We start from the raw sequence: 15,350 nt of genomic DNA on the forward strand, positions 1-15,350 counted from the left end.
AAAATTCATTTTTCTCTCTGCTTTCTCAACAGCCAGATCTGCCAGTGAGCCTCAGGCTTTAGGAACTGAAGAGGTAAGAATTCTGAAATATTTTCTTCTAGAATCTTGAATTTAACCAGAACTTAAAGAGGAAAAAAAATGTTAAGTGGTCTATAGATGAAAACGTGATATTTTATTGAAAGAAACAGTCATAGAGTCCCTATCAATAGTGACATGACTTCAGGATTTAAAGAAAAAATGACTGTCTTTAATGATATTTAAAATTGATTTTCATCCAGACTTTTTTCATTTTCTTCTAAAAACCTGATTTGGAGAGCCTTTGAGGCTGCTGCCTTAACAGAATGTATCCCTATGGCACAAACATCATTAATAGGTGGCAGACATTGAGGGCATACCCTGTGCAAGATAAAACCTCAGATGAGGCAGATTAGGTCAGAGAAAAGTAAACCCTGTTCTTAACAGATGGTTGTAAACATTGTAAGGGCTTTTCCAGCAGCAGCAGCAACAACAATAACAAAATGTCAATCTAATGCTGTAGGTGTTTCATCTTGAAGAAGCTTACTTAGCTTTTGGAACTAGCTATAGCATTTCAATCTTGTTGTAGACTTGAAAGGTAACCATAATCCTAGACAGGTGATAATGTGTTTGCCTACTCCAAGATACACAGTTTCCTGTAGTCAATGACTTAAATCCCCCCCCACATTTTAAAATGTAACTTCATTATGAAAAATGCCAAGCATATACCAAAGTAGAGAGAATAATATAATGAATTCCTACATCTCCATCACCCAATTTCAACAGTTGTCAACTCGTGGCTGGAATTGTTTCATTTATACCTCTACCTACTTCTCTTCTTTCCCCATTGGATTATGGGCACTTGTTGAATTGTGGGGCTTTTAATTGTTTATTTACATAACCGTTTAGGGAATACAGCAAATGCTAATAAAAAATAAAACCTACTCATAACCTGACTTGCTTTACTGGAGCTAATCATCCATCCATTTATGCATTCAGCAGATACTTATTTCATGTTGACTAGGTATCAGATCTTCCTTAGGATAAGAGGATCAATTTTCCTCAACTCATGTTTATAAGGTTTGCAAATTTGGACTTTAGATATCTCCAAATGAGGTGATCTGTCAGAGATGTACTGACAATGAAACAATGGCCTTCATCATACAACTCTGTCAAATGTAAACATTCAGAATACGCCATAATTTTTGAAACCTGTTTTTGACATTTCTTCACTTTTGAATATATTGGAAACATGCAAGCATAAAACAAAACAAAGCTCCCAATCCTCTGATGGACCTTCCTGTTTTACCACAAACACTCATCCAGCCATCTGCCTCCCTTTCAAGAATACAAGCTCTATGAGTGCCAGAATAGCAAATAACTTCCTAACCATTTGCCTCCAGCATCTAGCAAGGTCTCTGGCACTTGTTATATATTTAATAAGACTGTTGAATGAATGGACAAAAGAATTCATGCCAGATACTGGGAATATGAACATGAAAAATACACAGGCCTTGGCCCAGAGTTGTTCAGTCTCACAGAGGAGAAAAGTGTGTAAAGAAGGAAGTGCTTGTGTCCAGCTGAGTAAGGTAGGAGCAGGGTGTGGTGGATGCTGCTGGAGGAGAGAACCAAGACGGGGAGGGGAAGAAGCTTGAAGGGAAAGGGGTCTTTGAGCTATCCATGAGGTGTCTTCAGTCAGAGAAGTAGGGAAGGGCATTCCAAGAATAAGAAATCATGTGTAAGTGTACACAGAGGCCCCAGAGGGCATGACTTATTCCAGGAAGCTTTAGAAATTTAGGGTGGCCAGAGTGTGGCCAGAAAGTAGCCAACTGAGGAGATGAGGCTAGAGAAGAAGGCTGGTGAAGCCTACGAGGGACCCTAAGGGGCAGGCTCCAGAGTTTGAATTTTCTCTGCTGAGTGGGGAGGCAGAAAAGGGCACACAATCAGAATTTTTTTTACAGGATAATTCCTTAGGCAGCAGAGAAGTGGGGAGAGACTAATGGAAGGGAGACGAGTGGAGGTCTTGGGTCTGGAAATGTTGGGCCGGATTTGGGAGAACTGAGGAAATTGTTGATTAAAGGTGAGAAGTAAAGGAAAGGAAGACGTCTAGAATAACTCCCAGATTTCTTTTTTTGGAACAATGAATGGGTGGTGATAACTGTACTACAAAACAGGAAGGGAAGAACTGATTCAAATCTGTGGAGCAGCCACATTCACGTGAGTATGTGCAGGAGGCTGCTCTCTATGGACAGAGCAGTGGTTCTCAGTCCTGGCTACATGTCGGAGCCTCCAGGGGAGCATCTAGAAACCCTAATTCCAGGCCCTACCCAGACCAGCTGAATCAGAATCCCCATGGTTGGGGCCTGAACATCTATAGGTGTTCCTTAAAGCTCCCCAGGTGACCGTAACGTGCAGCCAGGGTTGAGAATCTCTGGTCTAGAGCTGATTGGAAGAAAACCCTTTGTGCATGTGTGCTTTTAAGACCATGTATCGCTTTTGCTATGCTATAGTCAAGTTCTTTTGGATTTAAGTACCTAATGTCTTTTAGGTGAGGGCTGAGACATCCCATATTCTATCAAATGCTACTAATAATGACTCTTTTATAAGTATCTGATGTTCTTTGAGTTGATTTCTGTCATGGTAATAAGTATGCTTAAATTTTTCAAATCAATCCAAGCAGAGTTTGTCAATGGAGTTTGCTGGCACGTCCAGTGGGACAATTCTTCATTATCCTCTTTGGTATCCCTGTCCTTGGTTCACAAAAGGCTGTGGCATCTTCCAGTCATTGTGACATCCAGCGCACTCTAGGGAGACATTGTGAACATGGTGAACTACAGTGTCTTTGCACACAGCTTTAAAGAGGTTATTTGGCATTTTCCACTCACCTAAAAGCATTTTTCCTTCATACAAAATCAGTGGTTTCAGTTATGCTCAGTAGTTCCTGATGTAAGTAGTCTCTGTGCTAACAAAGGCAAGAAGCTAAACAAAGTAGACAAGTAAAAGGAAGTATCATTCTGTACTGTCAGGGGGATTTTCAGAATATTTGGTCTAGTGCTAAATTTAGTTTTCAAAGTATATACATGGAAGCAAATTAAACATGAGGTAATGGTCAAATATTGAGGTTAGAAGCAAAATACTACCCAGGCATTATTGAACAGCAACTGTGATAAAAGATGTATTAGTTTTCTATGACTGCTGCAACAAATTGTTACAAACCTAGTGGCTTAGAACAACACAAATGTATTATCTTACCATTCTGTAGGTTAGATTCTATAGGGATTTCACCAGGCTAAAAGCAAAGTATCAATAGGACTGTGTTTCTTTCTGAAGGCTCTCTGGGTTGGATTTATTTCCTTGCCTTTTACAGCCTCTAGAGCTTCCTCCATCTTCAAAGCCAGTAGCATTGCCTCTCTATGTGTCTTTCTACCATAGTCACATCTTCTTAATTTTTAGCCAAGAAAGGTTCTCTGATTTTTTAAGGATGCTTGTGATAAGATTGAACATACCTGGATAAGCCAGGCTAATCTCCTCATCACCAGGGCCTCCATTTAATCATATCTTTGAAGTCCCTTTATCTGTAAGGATATGTATTTACAGGTTCCTGGGATTAGGACTGAACATATTTGGGACCTATTATTCTGCCTACTACAAAGTCAAAGAGACTAATTCTTCAGAACGGTGGAAATGCTTCAGATAGCAGACCATCTAATGTCTAAGTGTATAGGATTAAAACATTAACGTTCTCAACATTGATGAAGCCAATTCTCATCTTGGTTCTACAGTTCTCACTTTGCAGGTCCAGGTACTGAAGCCTTTTGGTTTTCTTGAAGTATCTGGCATTGGATCAAGGGGACAGGTTGAAGTCCAATGGCTCCTTTCTTGACCAGACTTTTGGGTACTATAGGTGTGAGCCCTAGAGAGTATGCTGCTTTCATCATTTCTCCAACTCTGGAGGGTTTGCCTATACTGTACAGGTTACAAGGTCTTGAATAGAACCAAAGAAATGTGAGGTTTTTATTTTATGCTGTTATGTCTGCCTGTCATTTTATGTATTATTTATTAGGCTTTAAAATGTGGAAATTGGAGGAAAAAATAACATAATAATACAGAACCTCACTGGAGTGGTATTTATTATAGCCAATTTCTAGGTATGGTATAATTTCCTCCATACATTAAGTCATCCCCACAAAGTAAGAAACCATTTCTTGCCTAGTGTATGAGATAGATCACTGGGTTTTTTGTTTTTTTTTTTTTTTTAAATCATCTTTTGAGTAGAATGTGGCTGGAAATTTATGGTGAAGATTTAAAAATTTTCAGCTTTTTTTTTTTGTAGCAAGTCCTCTTAAAATCCACTTTTAGACACTTCAGCAATACAGACCTGAAGTCCAAACCTAGAGCTAGCAGCAGGGCAACAAACTGCCCTTATTTGCCAAGACAGGGCTTTCCTGGGACACAGGACTATCGGTGCTAAAACTGGGAGAATCCGGGGCAAATCAGGACAGTTGGTCATTCCAGATGCCTAACAAAATGACTCTAATAGAAAGTAGCTGTCACATTGATGCATTGTTAAAATATAAATTTTGAGTGAACCAAATAATGACCATATCCCATAATATTTGGGTTGAAAACGGGGGTTAATCTAACTCTTTTGGAAAATCCATATCTATATATGCATGTGTGTTCAGACCAGCTTAAAAAGACCAAAAAAGCCCCTAAGATTCAGAACTGAGAAGCAGCAGCCACGTTTGTAGTCACAAGCCCTAGCTGCCCTTTCAGTTCTCCTGTGTTACCAGCAGGCTTCTGCACGTTGCCTCTGATGATGGAAGCTTTAAAAGCTTTGTTACTGAGGTGACCACAGGACCTCGCTGAATCTTTTTCAGCATGTCAGCCTGCATGGAAGTTATAAAACCCAAGTTTGCCAATGCAGCGCAGAGCTCTCTTAGCTTTAATCCTGCCTTTCATAGAGCAAAATTGAACTTTTCCCCGCTAAGAGATAGCATAGACTGTTCAAGAAGAGGTAAGTATTAGGAAGACTGTCTTGAATACCCAGGGGGAGGGGATTGGAGTGGAGTCTTATTTGGTTCTAAGAACATGGCGCTTCCTGACCTCCCAGCGGTGGAGCATGAGCCACTTACCCCCATGTAAAGTTGCTGCATCTGGGTAAAGACGCTTGCTGAGCCTTTCCACACTGCTTCTGCAGTACTCTGCCCACATCATCCATAGCAAAGCCACACTGAGAAACCATGAAAACTGAAGGTCCTGGGGCCTCATCCCTTACATTTCTGTGGCTTTTCTTTGGAGAATTTTGTTCTCTAAATCATTAGGACTAAGCAAAGAGAGCTGTAATCGTACTTGAAAGAACAATAAATTAGCTTCCCTAGAATAGGCATTTGACTTTTAGGAGCTGGAAGACTTCTTTTTTTAAAAATGTATTTAATCGTTTCCTGTCTTCCAAAATTTCCTACTTGGTAGATCCAAAGCATATTTCAATTCTTTTTTTTTTTTTTTCTTTCCAAAAAAGATTCAGCACTATCAGTCATTGAAGTAGAATCTGGCTTTCTGGCAAGGATGGGGCCTGGTCAGAATTGTGAATTATTTTGATTTTTTTCCTCAATCTCTTTTTGGGTTTCTTCCTTTCAGGACTTTCAATCCTGGTTTCATTTTGCTAGGATTAGCCTCATTTCAGCTTCAAATCTTTACTGATTTTTGTGAATCAACAAGTTTCAGAAGAAATGAAAACACATCAAGTTCTTATGCTGTAATTTAAACTTAGGTTCTTTTATTGTTTTTCAAGGAGAAATTAGAGAGTAAATGTAAATAAGGATCAAAATAACTATTTATCTGGGTACAGGGCTTCCTTCCAGGGTGATGGAATATCTCAGAACTAGATAGCAGTGATAGCTGCACAACACCCTGAATGTACTAACTGCCATTGAATTGTACACTTTACAATGGCTAATGGTAATTTTATATGTGAATTTTACCTCAATTCAAAACAAAATGCCGACTGAACGTCAAGAGGAAAAAAGAAAAAGACTGTTTCCTCCTACCTTCAAATTCTGGAAGAAGTATGAATCCGTTTTAATACACTCATATTAAATTTCTATACCAAAGTTGTTCTATTCTGTTCCATTGCTGGGAGCAGATATTTGGATGTAATCGTGTCTGCAAGGTAGAACTAATTAGGAAACCCTTGAGAGGTAAAAGAGGAACATCTCTGAGAGTTAAGATACTAGTTGTTTATTCTTTAGCTGTGTAGTTTTTGTTACTATGTTGTAGACTGGCCTATACTTTGCAGAGCTGGTCACAGTAAAAAATTGCTTTTAAGTTTAAAAATTTAAAATACTGGACTTTCTTCCACCTATCGTGGGATAGAATTTGCACCAGCTAGGCTGGAAAGTGTTATAATAGCCTATAGTAGCAGACTGCAATTCGTAGTTATAAAAGGGAGAGTCCATTTGGGAGGTCCAGGCGGGCAGATCACGAGGTCAGGAGATTAAGACTATCCTGGCTAACACGGTGAAACCCCGTCTCTACTAAAAATACAAAAAAATTAGCCAGACATGGTGGCACGTGCCTGTAGTCCCAGCTACTCAGGAGGCTGAGGCAGGAGAATGGCATGAACCCGGGAGGCGGAGCTTGCAGGGAGCCGAGATCGCGCCATTTCACTCCAGCCTGGGCAACAGAGCGAGACTCTGTCTCAGAAAAAGAAAAAAGGAGAGTCCAGATGTAATAACTTTAATGAAATGAGAGCAAGGTAACAAATTTCATATATATAAATACTTTTTATTAAAAATCTCCTTAAGACATTCCCAAGCACCATTACTTGATGAGGATTTGTTTCAAGGCGTGACTGCAGAGGGGTGCGCAAGCAATCCTTAGCTTAATCATGAAACTTTAGGACTTTAAATTTCTTTTAGATTTAGAGGCAACCATTTTAACCTTTCTACAGAGATGTAACTAGGCAACCAGTATAGCACTTAACCAGTGCATAGCATTCAAACTTCCTAGCCATTTACATCATTTTTAAAAAATACTATTTAAATCTCTCTGTTAGCTTTGGCATATGCTGCCATGTAACCTTTAATTTCTTAGAAATATCATGCAAACCCGCAGCTGTAAAATGGTATGGTTCCTAGAAGCCCAGCATTGTCCAATGTTAATAAGGAAGTCAACTTATAAGAAGAGCAGTAACAGCATTGAAAGGTAGCCACATGTACTGTGTTTATAATTGAGAATTTAAAAAGGAGGTTTCATGTTTGGTGTGTGAATTTATGAGTTTAAAATCATATCCGTGGCAGATGGTAATGAGCATTTCTTACAATATGATTCATGGAAAAATATACATTCATAGAGATAAAACTAGATTTTATTTTAGCTGATTAGGTGGTAACCAGGAATATCTAGATCAATAAGCACGAACTTATTGAAAGCTTTTTCTGTACCAGGCACTATATCATTTATATACTATGACTGCTATATACTGTATACTATAATGGGCATATACTGTATACTGTATACTATAACTGGTATATGATCCTTTCTTGTGGCAATTATGATTTTATTTTTAGTTTTTTTTATTATGAAAGGAATTCATGCAGAAAAAAAAGAATATATGTGAAAGATTTTAAAAATTCAAGTAGTAGAGACAGGCATAAATGAAAAATAAAAGTGTTTCTTTCCACCAACTTTTAGCCTCAGTCCCTAGAGGCAACCACTGTTGAGAGTTTCTTGTGTCTCTTACAGAGATTTTTCATCTCCTGGTTAATCTGTATCAAAAAGGTGAGTATAAGTGCCATTGAGCCATCTGTTCATAAGCTTTTCTTCTGAGCTAAATTTTACATTTTGAGACACTACTATGCTTCTTTTTAAAATGTGCCTTTTAAAACTGAAAGAAAAAAAAAATGTCAGAACCAAAGTGATGCTAACAGAGAGGGCTGGTGGTAGTGAGAACTACAGCTGAAGGATGTTAATGTGTAGTTTTAGCCTCTGTTAACATTTACATGTGGAACTTAAGTAATAAACCTTAATGTAGTTCTTTTATGATTTTCAAAGTCATCTGGGGTATATTATCTCCCTTTATCCTTTAGATGACCCTGCAATGCAGGAACTGTTTATTTTACAAAGGAGGAAGCTGTGGTTCCCAGAGGGTAAGTAATGTGCTTAGGGTCACACAGCTGAAAAGTGACAGAATCAAGACAGAATCTTTTCCAACTAGTCTTGACCCAGACCACGTGGTAACTGTGAGGAAGAGAGAAGTGCAGTTACACCTCTGTGGCTTCTGCAGGAAAAGGCTGTGAAGTGAAGGAGATGGGTGCAGACTGAAAATCTGGACAGTTGTTTTGATTCAGCCCCTGGGCAAGTTATTTAAGGCAGTAGAAACAAATTAAGGTGGCTGCTTCTCTCCTCCGTGGCTATTCTGTTCCGATTTTGTTAGGCTGTTTAGGTAACACTGACCACAGGGGAGGAGACTTGACCCATGCTGAGGAAGCCACAGTATTTCATCCCCAGACCACAGTGGTTAGTTCAGAGGGTGGGCCTGCCATCAGCAGGGGCCAGGAGGTTCTTCCTCTAGAATTTTCCAACTCAAGTTGAGAGGAGAGGTCCCATCCTTTCTGGTCCCAAGGTAGTAAGAATCACGTAAAGCTGTGTTTCAGTCTGTGGAGAGAATCAGGTCCAATGCACAGAGGGGAAGCAGAGAGAGTCAGAGAGAGAGAGAGAAAGGAAAGAAGGAGAGAGCTCAGTCATAATTGCAGTCCATGAATCCAGTCCACACGAGCCAATACATTCCCATGTTTTGCCCAAGCTAATTCAAGTTGTGATTAAAAGAGTTTTGACTTATACCTCCAGGCCTTAGTTTCCTCATCTGTAATATGGAGGTTGTAATATTCACCCTGACTCTACCTGAAATACGTAAATATCAATTGAGATAATGAATAGGAGTACACTGTATAAATTGTAAAATATGACACACATATAAGATGGTATTATTCAATGATATGTCACACTGAGTTAGGAAAAGTTGAAAGAGCGAAATTACCACTTATTTGGAAAATAAGTGAATGCTTTCTAAGAACCATCTGATATTATGCAGAGTTAAATGAAAGCTGCCAGGGTCCTCCAGATCTTCTTTTGAGACCTTCTTTCAAGTACTCTTTTAAGTTCTAATCAATACCCATAATGAATACAAAGATAGAGCTTTTACCTTTCTGGCCTAGATTTATTCAATGGGTTTCTCTTTTCTATCCCCCACCCTGTTCTATAACACACACACACACACACACACACAAACAAAAAATAAACAAAATGTCATTATTAATATTTCAACATTTTAGCCTTTTTACTTAAAAGACCTTTACAGATTCATGTTAAATATTAATAACATTTTGGCTTCATTAAAGAAAAATCAAGGAAAATAAATCTTAAAGCAGTTATTTTAGATATACTTCATGGGAATGATATAGTTGAGGTGATTCTGGAGATAGGAAGTTATTTGTTTTGGGGTCAGATAGGATCAAGATCCATCTTTTCCTTAATGGACTTATGTCTTTGCTATAAGCTCTAAGTAATCAAAATCTACTTGAGATTATAACTTATTCATGACACAAAAAGCATCACTTCACTTTTATAGCATTTTTCACTATATATGATAATACCTCTCAATGAGGAAAAACAGATGGTACCTCTCTGAAATCTTAGATTTGCCATTTAGGCAGTTTTTATTGTAGCAAGTGTCTCTTTCTTTATATTTGATAATTACAACCAAAAAATGGCTTAAAGCTTCAATCGAAGTGGAATACCATATGCAAAAAAGTTGATGTCACCGTGGAAATATAATTTATAAGCATGAAGAAGCATGACATATCAACCCGAAAATGTTTTGCTTTCCTCACATTTTAAAATCTGTGAAATGTAGCCACCACCTTCACTGTTCTCATAAGCCTATGTGACTATGCCTTCACCTTACACAATTGCCAATAAGCATTGGTGTGAGGCTGAATTGATGCTGTCTGACCACTCTACACCTCATCTAGCCGTTGTTTATCTTTGCCTGGGCTTGTTATTAACCCCATGAATGTCAGTGTTTTCATATAAACTGAGAACTTTGAATAAGTTCATATTCTGAATAGGGCATACTCAGCCCTCAGGAAATGTCAGCTGTATTGGAAACAGTTGGCATCCTCAAACTGGTTAATTTCAAGAGCACTTAGTAAAAAGAGTATTTCCAAGGATGAGGGCAGAGTATAGGAAAACTGCAAGGGAGAATGCAGTTTCCCAGGGCTCCTGTGTTATCCTTTGTCCTGAGGTATGAGGACAGTGAGGAAAGGACCTCCTTAGTGGAGCTGTGGCCTCCAGGAAAGGAATATAGCCAGATTATAATGATCCTGCAGGCAGAGAACCCAGGAAACAAGTAGCCTGAACTGATTCTTTCACTTATTCTGATTGCCTGCTCATGCTCCTCATTGGCCAAACTCAACTGGGAGGCAAAGAGCAAGGAAGTCTGCTACTGGCTTCATGCAGTTTAGTTTCCTGGGGCATAAACCAGGTGGATGGAGAATGGATTTGGAGGGGCAAATGGAAGATACACAGCACAGTTAACCTTCATCGTGGAAGTCTTGCATGAAGGAAATGGCAGCATTTCCAAAAAGTGTAGATAACTTAGAAAAAAAATTGTTTTAACCAGCTTTCACGTTTTTATTAATTTTACTTAGTCAAGGTCATAGCCCATGTTCAAATGGACCCAGCTACAATAGTAGCATTTGGACAGAGTTCAGTTGTTTGTGTGGTGAAAGATGATCTGGAGGAGCTACACAGAGAGAGAAAACCACCCTATGTTTTCCCTATTCACAGACAGATGGCAACCTCAACTTACAGTTTAAGTTTGCTACAAAAAGTAGCTGGACACCTCAGAGCACCTTTAGATAGCCACCTTCTTGGGCCTCCCAACATCAAAGGAAATGACTGTTATCCCAAAGAAATGCCATGCCTGGCTAGTGGATTGAGTGGCCAGTTTTTGGTGTTGTCCAGCTTGCTTTGAATCTCAGATGAATTATTTTCATTTCTTTGAGCCAGGGACCAGGATTACTTGCCTTGATCTAATCTAGATTAACCACTCTGATCCACTGAAAATGAATAAATCCACTGAATCAGATAAATTCGTTGGGGAAGTATTTGTGGCAGCACAAAATGATGGACAAAACAAATGTGGAATGCTATCCTAAAGCACAAACCTCCTCTGTGGATGGGAAAATTCCCTGACCTGGGAAGTGCTGGGAAGGGTTGGGTCAGTGAGAGGCAGTGTGGTGTAGAGAAAAGAGCTGGGGCGGTGGAGTTAAAACTAACTGAAGTTAGCGTAGCACTGACTGTGACCACCTTGGCAAGTTACTGAACTTTCTCAACCTTAAGTTTCCTAGTATGAAAAATGAGAATAACTTGACTTGCTGTAAAATTAATTGAAATTATATATGCAAAATTAAGGCAGTGTTTTCCACACAGTAGTCATGCAAATACCTCTTTAGGATGTATACACTTGTTGAAAACAACCATTTGGAAGTATAATTGAGATTTTAAAAAAATGCGCATATTTGATATATGTAATTTGATGAATATGCCTATGCTCCTTTAAAAAATTATTTCTTAACAGCTTTATTTATGTATAGTTGATATACAATAAATAACACACATTCAAAGGGTATGATTTGATGAATTTTGATTGCATACACCCATGAGACCATCATCACAAACAAGATGATGAACATATTCATTCAAAAGTTTCCTCATGCTCCATGATCATCTCTCCCTTCTATCTCCCTCTCAGTATAATTACACTGAGATACATCCATGCTATATGCATCAACTATTTATTCTTTTTATTCTTGGGTAGTATTCTATTGTACTGGTAAACCACAATGTTTATCTGCTTACCTATTAGTGGTGATTACTCAATTATGGTTTTGTTTGTTTTTGTTGTTTTGAGACAAGGACTCGCTTTGTCACCTAGGCTGGAGTGCAGTGGCATGATCGTAGCCTCGACCTCCTGGGCTCCAGTGAACCTGCCACCTCAGCCTCTCCAGTAGCTAGGACCACAGGTGCACACCACCACGCTTGGCTAATTTTTAAATGTTTTTGAAGAGATGGGGTCTCATTATGTTACCTGGGCTGGTCTTGAATTCCTGGGCTCAAGTAATCTTCCTACCTCAGCCTCAATTTTTTAAAATTCCATTTTCTTTCTTCTTTCCTCATTAAGAGTGTAAGAGAAAGTTTTAGAATTCCATGTTACCACAGCTAACATCTCATTAACATCCTCCAGGAGTAGGGCAGTTTACAACAATTGGGTATAAATGCAGATATAATAGTAATTGTGTTTGTTAATCCCTGGTTTAGGTTGGGTACACAGCTGGAATCTGGTTCTTTCTGCTTCCTAGGCTTGCTTTTGTTTCTTATCATAAACAAGCAACCTGGAGGAAACACCACAAATGTGGTGTATCCATACAATGGATTATTCGGCCATAAAAAGGAACAAGGTACTGATACATGCTACAGTGTGGATGAACCCTGAACACACTGTGCTAGGTGAAAGAAACCAGACACAACAGGCTACATATTATATGATCCCAGGCACTGAAATATCCAGAATAGACAAATCCATAAAGACAGGAGGTAGATTAGTAGTTTCAGGCTAGGGGAGAGGGGAGAGGGAAGAGGGAAGAGGGGAAGGGGAAGTGACTGCTAATGGGTATGGGTTTGCTCTTTTTTGTTTTGTTTTGTTTTGTTTGTTTGTTTGTTTGTTTGAGACAAAGTCTCGCTCTGTTGCCTAGGCTGGAGTGCATTGGAGCGATCTCTGCTCACTGCAACTTCCGCCTCCCGAGTTCAAGCAATTCACCTGCCTCAGCCTCCCAAGTAGCTGGGACTACAGGTGTGTGCCACCACGCCGGGCTAATTTTTGTATTTTTGGTAGAGACGGGGTTTCACCATGTTGGCCAGGCTGATCTCGAACTCCTGACCTCAGGTGATCTGCCTGCCTCGGCCTCACAAAGTGAGCTACCACGCCCAGTCGTTGGGTTTGCTTTTTGGGGGTGATGAAAATATTCTGATATTTGATCGTGGTGTTGGGTACAGAATTCACAGTCTAATCTGTGACTATACTAAAAACACTGAATTGTATACCTTCGAAGTGAACTTTATGGTATTTCATTGTATCTCAATAAAGCCGCTGTTTTATAAAAGCAGTCTGAAAAACTTTGGGAAAAATAAACATTCAAGGGAAGCCATTAATTTAATTCCCTCCCTCCTCCTTTTTTTTTGTTTGCCAAAGGGAAAACTTAAAGCTTTTTAACTCATTGGTTGCACTGCACCTATATTTCCAGGTGTTGAGCACAATGTAGAACTTTCTTGCATTAGAAAATAAAAATGTGACATCTGCAGGTAAATTGTGTTTGCAGATACAAGGTAGTTCAGTGCCGTACTGTTTTGGTTTATTGGAGATAATAAAGCCCTGTACCTACTTTGGCTTTTTTGTCTTTTCCTTTACTTTTTAAAAATAACACGCATTCAGATTGTCTAATCACTCTTTCCTCTAGCCTTACTTAGTTAACGAGATACAGGATATCCTGTCAGTAAAGCATCTTAGCTAAATCAGATTATTTATCAAACTCCTAACCACAGTAGATACAACTGAGTGAGTAAAATAGAAGTCCAAGTACTCAAAATAATCCTTGGAAAGGAAAAGAAGCCGGGAGATCAAAATGAGTAGTGATTTAGTCATGGGTACAACTTTGGTTTCAGGCAGCTGTGGAGGATGGGAATAAGGACAGACTTCCTCCCTTTCTAATTGTCTTCCTTCACCTGGTGAAACACTGCCTTATTTAGAATGCGTTTAGCCGCTCAACTGCTGTGAATCAGGACCAACATTGTAATATCTGGAAATAGAGCTCCACCTCGTCTATTCCCAACAAATCATTGTTTCCTGAGTACATGAGATTTGTGGTTGAGAAAAGGCATTTTTTTCACCTGCCCTCAAAAATGTTACTAGCCAAGGTTGGAGTTTTGGTGTCATTTAGTTTAGATCTTAAAGTGAAAGAAAGGTATTATTAACCCAGGGTAAAAGTAAAACCAATGTAACTCTACTCAGAAATGTTACCTTTGCTTTTTGCTATAACTTGGTAAATTATTTTCCCAAGGTGACTTGGAAACATTTATGTCACAGTGTGTGTTTAGCTTGGGTTTTCTGTTATATTCTTTCCAGCTCTGGCATACAACAAAAAATTCCATAACTTTCCATTTTACTCTGGCACTGGAAGAATATGGCTCCCAGCAATGTTCCTTTGAGTATTACTCTAGAAATATATTCATTCCGTTATGTATTAAGAATCTACAACACAAAGTACACCTGGAAGATGGTTAAGTGGCTTCTTCAATAAGAAGCCCATCTTCAATAAGATAAAATTCAATAAAGTAAGTTTTTCTTCAATATTTATAGGTTCTTAGTTGGAATTACCCCCTGTAACAAAAGGCAGATTAAAAAGCAAAAAACAAACAAGTTTATTAACATGTTTATTTCACATACACATAGTACACATGGGAGACACAAAAAGATTGAGTAGTTCCTAAAGGGATGGCTTTGAATTCCAGTTTATAGAGCATCTTCAGCAAAGAACAGTACATTCTTTAGAGAAGTGATAAGACGATGGAAAAGAACTTTGAGTCTCTAACTGGGCCAACTGTGGGGAAGGCAAATAAATGGCAGATAAAAGCAAGTTAGTAATCCTTGTTCATGTAGATTCCTCTCATACCATCTCCAGGCCAATAAGTGTCTAAAGTTGTCCCCAGTAATTAGCCTTTGTTCTCCCCGGTACAGAAGGAGGGGAGTGCAGGGCGGGATACCTTTTGTCTTTAATAATCTGTGTCCTACTTTAAGGCAAATAGAAGGAGGTAAAGAACTTTCTTGCGTCTACTTCTTGGTAACCTCCAGATGAACATTCCTTCCCATTTGGGGGTTGCATATTCTGGTCTTTCGTAGCTTCATAGGCATGAAGCTATGAAAGTTAGACATAGACCTAAGGGCATTCTTTCTGTGTCTATATGTGTATGTATGTGTGTATATGTAAAATACATCAAAAGAATGCATACGTGTATATACATATATATATTAAAGACTGTTAGTAAAACAAACCCACATATATTCCCCATCTTTTAAGTACCACCTTTAAAAACTCCTGTATGCTTCTCTCCAATTCCATCCTCCTTTTTCCTCCTTCCCAGAAAGCTATAATCTGGACATTTTATTTATCACTTCCCTGCATATATAGTTTAGTTTGCCTGTTTTAGAACTTTAA

The 15,350-nt window shown here is 38.8% G+C and overlaps 1 protein-coding gene across 10 annotated transcripts in view; it reads left to right on the forward strand.

Moving 5' to 3' along the window:
* GNG2 (guanine nucleotide binding protein (G protein), gamma 2) overlaps window positions 1-15,350 on the forward strand; it is a 149,220-nt gene that overhangs the window by 52,566 nt on the left and 81,304 nt on the right. For 5 of the 10 annotated variants that reach the window (XM_011961791.1, XM_011961793.1, XM_011961795.1 and 2 more), the window contains exon 2: window positions 33-73. The exons of 4 other annotated variants lie outside the window; for them this stretch is intronic. The gene's annotated coding sequence lies outside the window, so the exon portion shown is untranslated. The remainder of the gene's footprint in view (window positions 1-32; window positions 74-15,350) is intronic. One more of the 10 variants, XM_011961790.1, reaches the window with a different exon arrangement.

The sequence above is a fragment of the Colobus angolensis genome, unplaced genomic scaffold (genome assembly GCF_000951035.1).
Source record: "Colobus angolensis palliatus isolate OR3802 unplaced genomic scaffold, Cang.pa_1.0 Scaffold57, whole genome shotgun sequence".
Taxonomy (NCBI): domain Eukaryota; kingdom Metazoa; phylum Chordata; class Mammalia; order Primates; family Cercopithecidae; genus Colobus; species Colobus angolensis.